We start from the raw sequence: 7,500 nt of genomic DNA, 5'->3' as shown, positions 1-7,500 counted from the left end.
TCTAGCTCGGGAACGTTTCCTGGTCGCTGATTGGTTAGAATTATCTTGTCCAACCAATCAGCGATCAGGGAACTTTTCCGAGCTAAAAGGGCACCGCTGCGAGTCGGTGCAAATATGACTCGCTAAAAGAAATGGACTATAGGAGTGAAGTTTCTTTAATACACAAATAATGAAGGGCGTAGAAATATGATACACGGCTCCCTATAATACTGGTAATTGAGGTTTAAAAAATGTGAGAATATTACAAGTCAACGTAACATAGGATGAATAGTCTCAATAATATATGAATAAGAAATATAACGTTGATATTTGCGTGGAAAGAAAGAGGACTTGTTTGTTATACGGACATTGAAGAGTTGAATGAACTTCTTGGTAGATGTGTTGGGTAAATGCTGAAGAATGTAATGTATAAGAGAATAATCAGACCCTACTACTACTACTACTACTACTACTACTACTACTACTACTAATAATAATAATAATAATAATGATAATAATAATAATAATAATAATGATAATGATAATGATAATGATAATGATAATGATAATGATAATGATAATGATAATAATAATAGTAAGAATAATAATAATAATAACTTTTATTATTATTATAAATTATTATTATTATCATTATAATTGTTATTATTATTATTATCCTTATCATTATTATTATTATTATTATTATTATTATTATTATTATTATTATTATTATTATCATTATTATTATTATTATTATTATTATCATTATTATTATTATTATTAACCCTATTTGGAAAAGCAGAATATAAGCCCAGTGCAGAAAAGAAAAATGGAATTAAAAGAATAAATTATAGAACATAGAAAAGAAATTATACATATGTAATAATCAGATTAGGAACATATAAACTACGAAGCAAGCCTTATACTTAAACTACCCTGCTCTACAGAAAAGCGTTTGTAATAAGTTTGAACTTTCCATGAATCTACCTCGGGATTAGGAAGACCCTTCCATAACTTACTCACCCCAGGAATAAAACTTCTAGAATAATGAACAGGTTTGAGTCAAGAAGGCAAGACTTACTATAGAGTTAACTGCATATCTCTTACCATGTATTGGATGGAATAGTCTGGGAAAATCTAGATAAAAATGATGCTCAGAATTAAAAATATTCATTCACAAAGAGCTCATTGAACGACTGCACCAGAGAGTAATATCCAAACCAGAGATAAGGACTATAATGGACTGAAAGTTTTCGTCCAATAATTCAAGATAAGAAACAGCTGCTAACCAACATACAGGAGAACAATACCAGAAATATGACTAAAAAAAAAAATAAGTATTTCATCAGACAGACAAATCACTAGAAATCATGAATGACTTTCTTATACCAATTTTATATGCAATAAAGGAAGAGACAGAAAGGATAAATGTTTCTCAAAAGTAATTTTTCATAGAAAAAGAAACATAAAATTTTGAATGATTTGCATGTAGTTAAAGATACATTATCAGTTAAAAATCAAACTTTGATTCACTTAACGGTGTAAAGTAATGTGTCATTTTTTGCACTAAACTTACATATATACATATATATCAATATATAAATACAGCATATACATATATATATATATATGTATATATAAATGTATAAATACAATATATATATATATATATATATATAAATGAATAAATACAGTATATAAAATTTGTAAGTATATATAAATTCATATAATTATTATATATTTAAACATTTACTGTACAGTATATATATATATATATATATATGTATGTATATATATGTATTTATATAAATATATATATATATATATATATATGTATGTATATATATATATATATATATACAGTATATATATATGTATATATATATATATATATATATATCTGTGTGTGTTTATATATCTGCGTGTTTGTGTCAATAAAGGAGAACATAATTAGTCGATATAAATGAATCATGCAAAGTGCACATAAGCGTGCACTTATGTAAATAAACAGAATCCCAATTTAGACCGATTGCTGATGACCCCTAGAAACTTATTGACCCTTGAACTGTCCTATCCAGCCCAAGGGGTCTATAATGATCAGTCTGGGTACAACTACTTTCCAGAGAGCAGAAATTAATGTACAGCAGAAGAGGGATAATTTCTATATTATTATTATTATCATTATTATTATTATTATTATTATTATTATTATTATTATTATTACTTGCTAAGCTTCAACCTAGTTGGAAAAGCAGGATGCTATAAGCCCAGGAGCTCCAACAGGGAAAATAGCTCAATGAGGAAAGGAAACAAGGAAAAATAAAATATTTTAAGAAGAGCAACAATATTAAAATAAATATCACTATATGAAGGAATTAATCAAAAGTATAACATTGGATGCAGATAACGTTTTTTTCTATTAATTTGAAGGTTAAGGAAAAATATCATTCTATAACTTTCACAATTATTCTTATGAATAGGAATAACTAAAGTTATCCAAGTTATACTAGTATAACCTAATCTAAATTGAGATCTATGACATAACTGACAACTAGCATCATAACAATTCACTCTTGCATTAATGAGTTTATTTCACATATATATTTCCATTAACGATAAGAATAAATAAAAATGCATTCAGTAGTGAGAGTAAACAGGGGCTCGTATACGCAAATTATATATGTATATATGTATATATGTATATATAAATATATATATATATATATATATATATGAATATATATGTTTATGTATATATATATATTATATGTATAAATATATATATATATATATATACATATATATATATATATATATATTTATACACACACACACACACATATATATATATATATATGTATATATATATACATATATATACATATGTATATATATGTATGTATGTATATATATATATATATATATGTATATATATTCACGTATTTATATAGTATATAAATATTTATATATATTTCTACATATATATATATATGTGTGTATATATATGTATATATATACACACACACACATATATATATATATATATATCCATGGATATATTCATGTATATATATATATATATAAATATATATATAATATATGTGTGTGTGTATATATACATGTATATATATATATATATATACACACTCGTACATAATCGTGCTCATTGGATAATCAAAGAAAAATACAACGCAATGATATAGCAGTTTCCTTTCAACATCTATGCTACTCGATGGAAGATAGCTGTGCTAAGATCCCGGCAGGTGCCTCAGTCTAGTCTGTGATTTTAAAGGATTAAATAGATCATTGCCAACAAGGTTGTTGCGTACATTGCTTCCTGTTCCTCCTGGCCTCTATATTAAAGTCAAATAACCCCAAGAAATATTTTGTTTTTCCTCCTTATCCCTCCTTACCATTAAACACGAACACTTGAAGGAATTCTTTGACTTTGATATCTGTTGCAGACTGTTCAAAAACATTAATTTATTCGGAAATTCTCTTTAAAAATATACAGTTCTCAGCTGTATTTCAATGAAATACAAGCGTCTTTAATATGACCATACTTTGTTATTAGTTTTCACGGGTTGGTGACAGTAATATCACTCATTTATGTCAATATATGTTTTTAAAACGATAAATGCCTAGCAACATTTATTCCAGGATTTTTACCGTTTTTGACGCAAATTTTAACAGTGTAGCTACAGAGACAATCAAATAATACTTATGGTTAGGATAGTTCAAAGGTTTGTTGCATATGAATCTTTTTTTTTTATATACTTCCTTTGATCACTCGGTACACGTCTCATATTCTAGTTCATAATAAACTCTAATGGTCTGATACATGTTTCTTTTTGGGAAGTCTTTTGTGACGAGGTTACTAAAATCAATTCTTTTTAGTGAGACAGATTTGCAATGACTTGCAGGGGTGCCCTTTAGCTCGGAAAAGTTTCCTGATCGTTGATTGGTTAGAATTATCTTGTCCAACCAATCAGCGATCAGGAAACCTTTCGAGCTAAAAGGACACCCCTGCGAATCGGTGCAAATCTGCCTCACTAAAAAGAATTGACTATAGTTCAATGTCCACGCTATGAAGCATTTCATCTTTCATTAGCAACTCCTTTTTAAAATGTAAACGTTGATTAGTAACTTTACGAATCGTGCAACCAACTTGTAGATCATATACTGTGTTAGTCAGCCATATAACCATTTACTGAACTGATCCAATGTCAGCGAATTTCAGTTATCAAGGCAACCGTGTTTCTTCAATTCCATATTGATTTTTCCCATAATCAATTATCATTACAGAACTGACCTAAAACGTTTATTTTATTCTTCATAGTGTTGGTAACTAAGACTAAATTGATGTTGTGTTCATTGTTCAGACGGTGAAAAAATGCATAGCAATAAAGATCGGATAGAAATTGGAAGATTGGGTGCTGAGTAGCCTACCTAGTGTCTATGTCATATAAAGTATGACAAAGTTTATCAAAACACTAGAACAAACCAGAAATCAGTCACAATTAGGACTGATAAATTAGAATATGCCTTCAATAATATCTTTCCCTAGTTGTCTGATTGCTTTGTAGGTCCACTTGTTAGTTTGTCTTTCAACTAGAAGCTACCAGAGTTATTGATGGCTTTCAATAAGAACTTGAGATCGAAAAGGATCTACGGATAAAGAAAGAGATTCTTAAATTCAGAATTGGATTCAAAACTTAGGTATCTTTTCCGGCTCTGAGGGATATGGGCTCTGAATCTCTACATATGGGCTAGCTAATTATTGACAGTGAATGACTTCGACTTACCTAATGTGTCTCACAGTAAATGATTGCTTCTCTGGTTAATTTTCCTTAAAGGATCGATGCTTGATAACTAACTCTCTGAATGGGTACTACTTAATCAAAACCTCTCTAAATGCTTTCTAATTAATCAAAACCTCTCTGACGCTTACTATTTAATCAAAACGTCTATAATGCTTCCTACATAATCGAAATCTCTTTAAAGGTTTAGTGGTTGATCAAAACCTCTCTAAATGCATTCTAATTAATCAAAACCTCTCTAAATGCTTTCTAATATTCAAAACCTCTCTGAATGCTTACTATTTAATCAAAACCTCTATAATGCTTCCTACATAATCGAAATCTCTTTAAAGGTTTAGTGGTTAATCAAAACCTCTCTGGATGCTTTCTAATTATTCAAAACCTCTCTAAATGCTTACCATTTAATCAAAATCTCTCTGAATGTTTCCTTCAAATTAGAAACTCTCTAAATGCTTATTGCTTAATCAAAACCTCTATAATGCTTCTTATTTATTCAAAACCTCTCTAAATGCTTACTGCTTAGTCAAAATCTCTCTTAATGTCTCTAAATGCTTACAGTGCTTAGTCAAAATCTCTCTTAATGTCTTCTACTTAATCAAAACCTCTCTAAATGCTTACAGTGCTTAGTCAAAATCTCTCATAATGTCTTCTACTTGATCAAAACCTCTCTAAATGCTTACAGTGCTTAGTCAAAATCTCTCTTAATGTCTTCTACTTGATCAAAACCTCTCTAAATGCTTACAGTGCTTAGTCAAAATCTCTCTTAATGGTCTTCTACTTAATCAAAACCTCTCTAAATGCTTACAGTGCTTAGTCAAAATCTCTTAATGTCTTCTACTTAATCAAAACCTCTCTAAATGCTTACAGTGCTTAGTCAAAATCTCTCTTAATGTCTTCTACTTAATCAAAACCTCTCTAAATGCTTACTACTTCATCAAAACCTCTCCAGATGATCTTACCCAACAAAATCTCTCTAAAGGATTCTTACTTAATCAAACCTTTTTAAAATACCTAATATTTATTCAAAACATATCTAAATACTTACTACATCATCAAAACCTCTCTAAATGCTTCCTACTTAATCAAACCTCTCTGAATGGTTACTATTTAATCAAAACTGCTCTAAATGCTTTCTAATTAATCAAAACCTCTCTAAATACTTTTTATCCAATGAAATGCCTCTACAATGCTTTCTACTTAAGAAAAACTTTCTAAATGCCTATGGTTTAATTTTAACTATTCTAAATGCTTACAATTTAATCAAACCTCTATAATGCTTCCTACTGAATCAAAACCTCCTTAAATGCTTACTACTGAATCAAAACCTCTATAATGCTTCCTACAGAATAAAAACCTCCTTAAATGCTTACTACTGAATCAAAACCTCTGTAATGCTTCCTACAGAATCAAAACCTCCTTAAATGCTTCCTACTGAATCAAAACCTCTATAATGCTTCCTACTGAATCAAAACCTCTATAATGCTTCCTACTGAATCAAAACCTTCCTAAATGCTTACTACTTAATCAATTACTCTACTGGAATCCAAAACATGAAGGATTCTATCTTCGACTGTCTTCTTATCATTATGGCTAAGATATAAGATGATAGAGGAGGCCTCTTTTGTTTTTGTTGTTGATTTCAATGCTCACCATAGGGAGTAGTTAAATTCTGTTTCTCCTACTGATCGTCATGGCTTAAGAGCTTTTGGACTTGCCTCTGAATCACGCTGTGAGTAAATCATAAGTGAAGCTAGTCCTATGTCTGGTAGCTATTTGGATCTCCTATAAACAGATTCCGCTGTCGTTATAATAAGTAAGGCTGGTTCTCCAGTTGGGATATCTAATCCTGCCTTGATTTCATTGATAGTGAAGACTAAATAGCCCGTCCCAGATGTGTCATACTCGTGTAAGATTTATACAAAATCTCAGGCAGATTGGAATGGCACTTTGAGTGATCTTTTGAGCTCGAATTGGTCACAATTATATAATAGTGTTGAGCCTGTTGTTCCATTGAATGAGATATTGTCAACATAATTGAAAGGCGTATCCCTTCTCGTGCGCTAAGGTACCGAGTGAAAGACAAATCCGGATTCAATGATGATTGTAGATGTGCTTTTTTTGGAGAAGCAGAAGTGTATGCTTCAACATGAAAGGGAACACAATTTAACAATAAAAGAAACCCTTTCCGGCACAACCCGGGAACATAAGTGGAGGGCTACCCTTAAATCTGCACTCTTTGGTGTAGATGCAACAGTTCCTCATTTACCTAAACCAGATAACTCTGTGACTCACTGTCATAGAAAAATGCAACCCTTTTGCCTTATGTATTTGACAGTAAGCAGAGTACATGAGAAACTTGATCTTCCTCATTCCTGTTTTACCAGGGCCAAACTTCTTGTTTAGCTTTTTGATCTCGTGAAATTAGTGCTCTCTTGATGGACTTGATGCTTACAAAAATGCTGTATAGAAATCCCTTGATTATGGTCAAGAAGTTCGTATGATTGGCGTTAATTGTAGTGCTGCCTTTGACCGTGTAAATGATGAGGCTCTTGTTTTCAAACTCAAACAGTTGGGAGTGGGTGGGTCATTTTTTTAGCATCATTATTGAATTTTTAAGTAATAGACCGCAATGGGCACAAAAGTGAGCATAGGAATGTGATATCTGGTGTTCCTGGTCCATTACTTTTCCATACTATATACA

The sequence above is a fragment of the Palaemon carinicauda genome, chromosome 7, assembly GCF_036898095.1.
Source record: "Palaemon carinicauda isolate YSFRI2023 chromosome 7, ASM3689809v2, whole genome shotgun sequence".
Lineage (NCBI taxonomy): Eukaryota > Metazoa > Arthropoda > Malacostraca > Decapoda > Palaemonidae > Palaemon > Palaemon carinicauda.
This window is presented reverse-complemented; position numbering follows the sequence as displayed.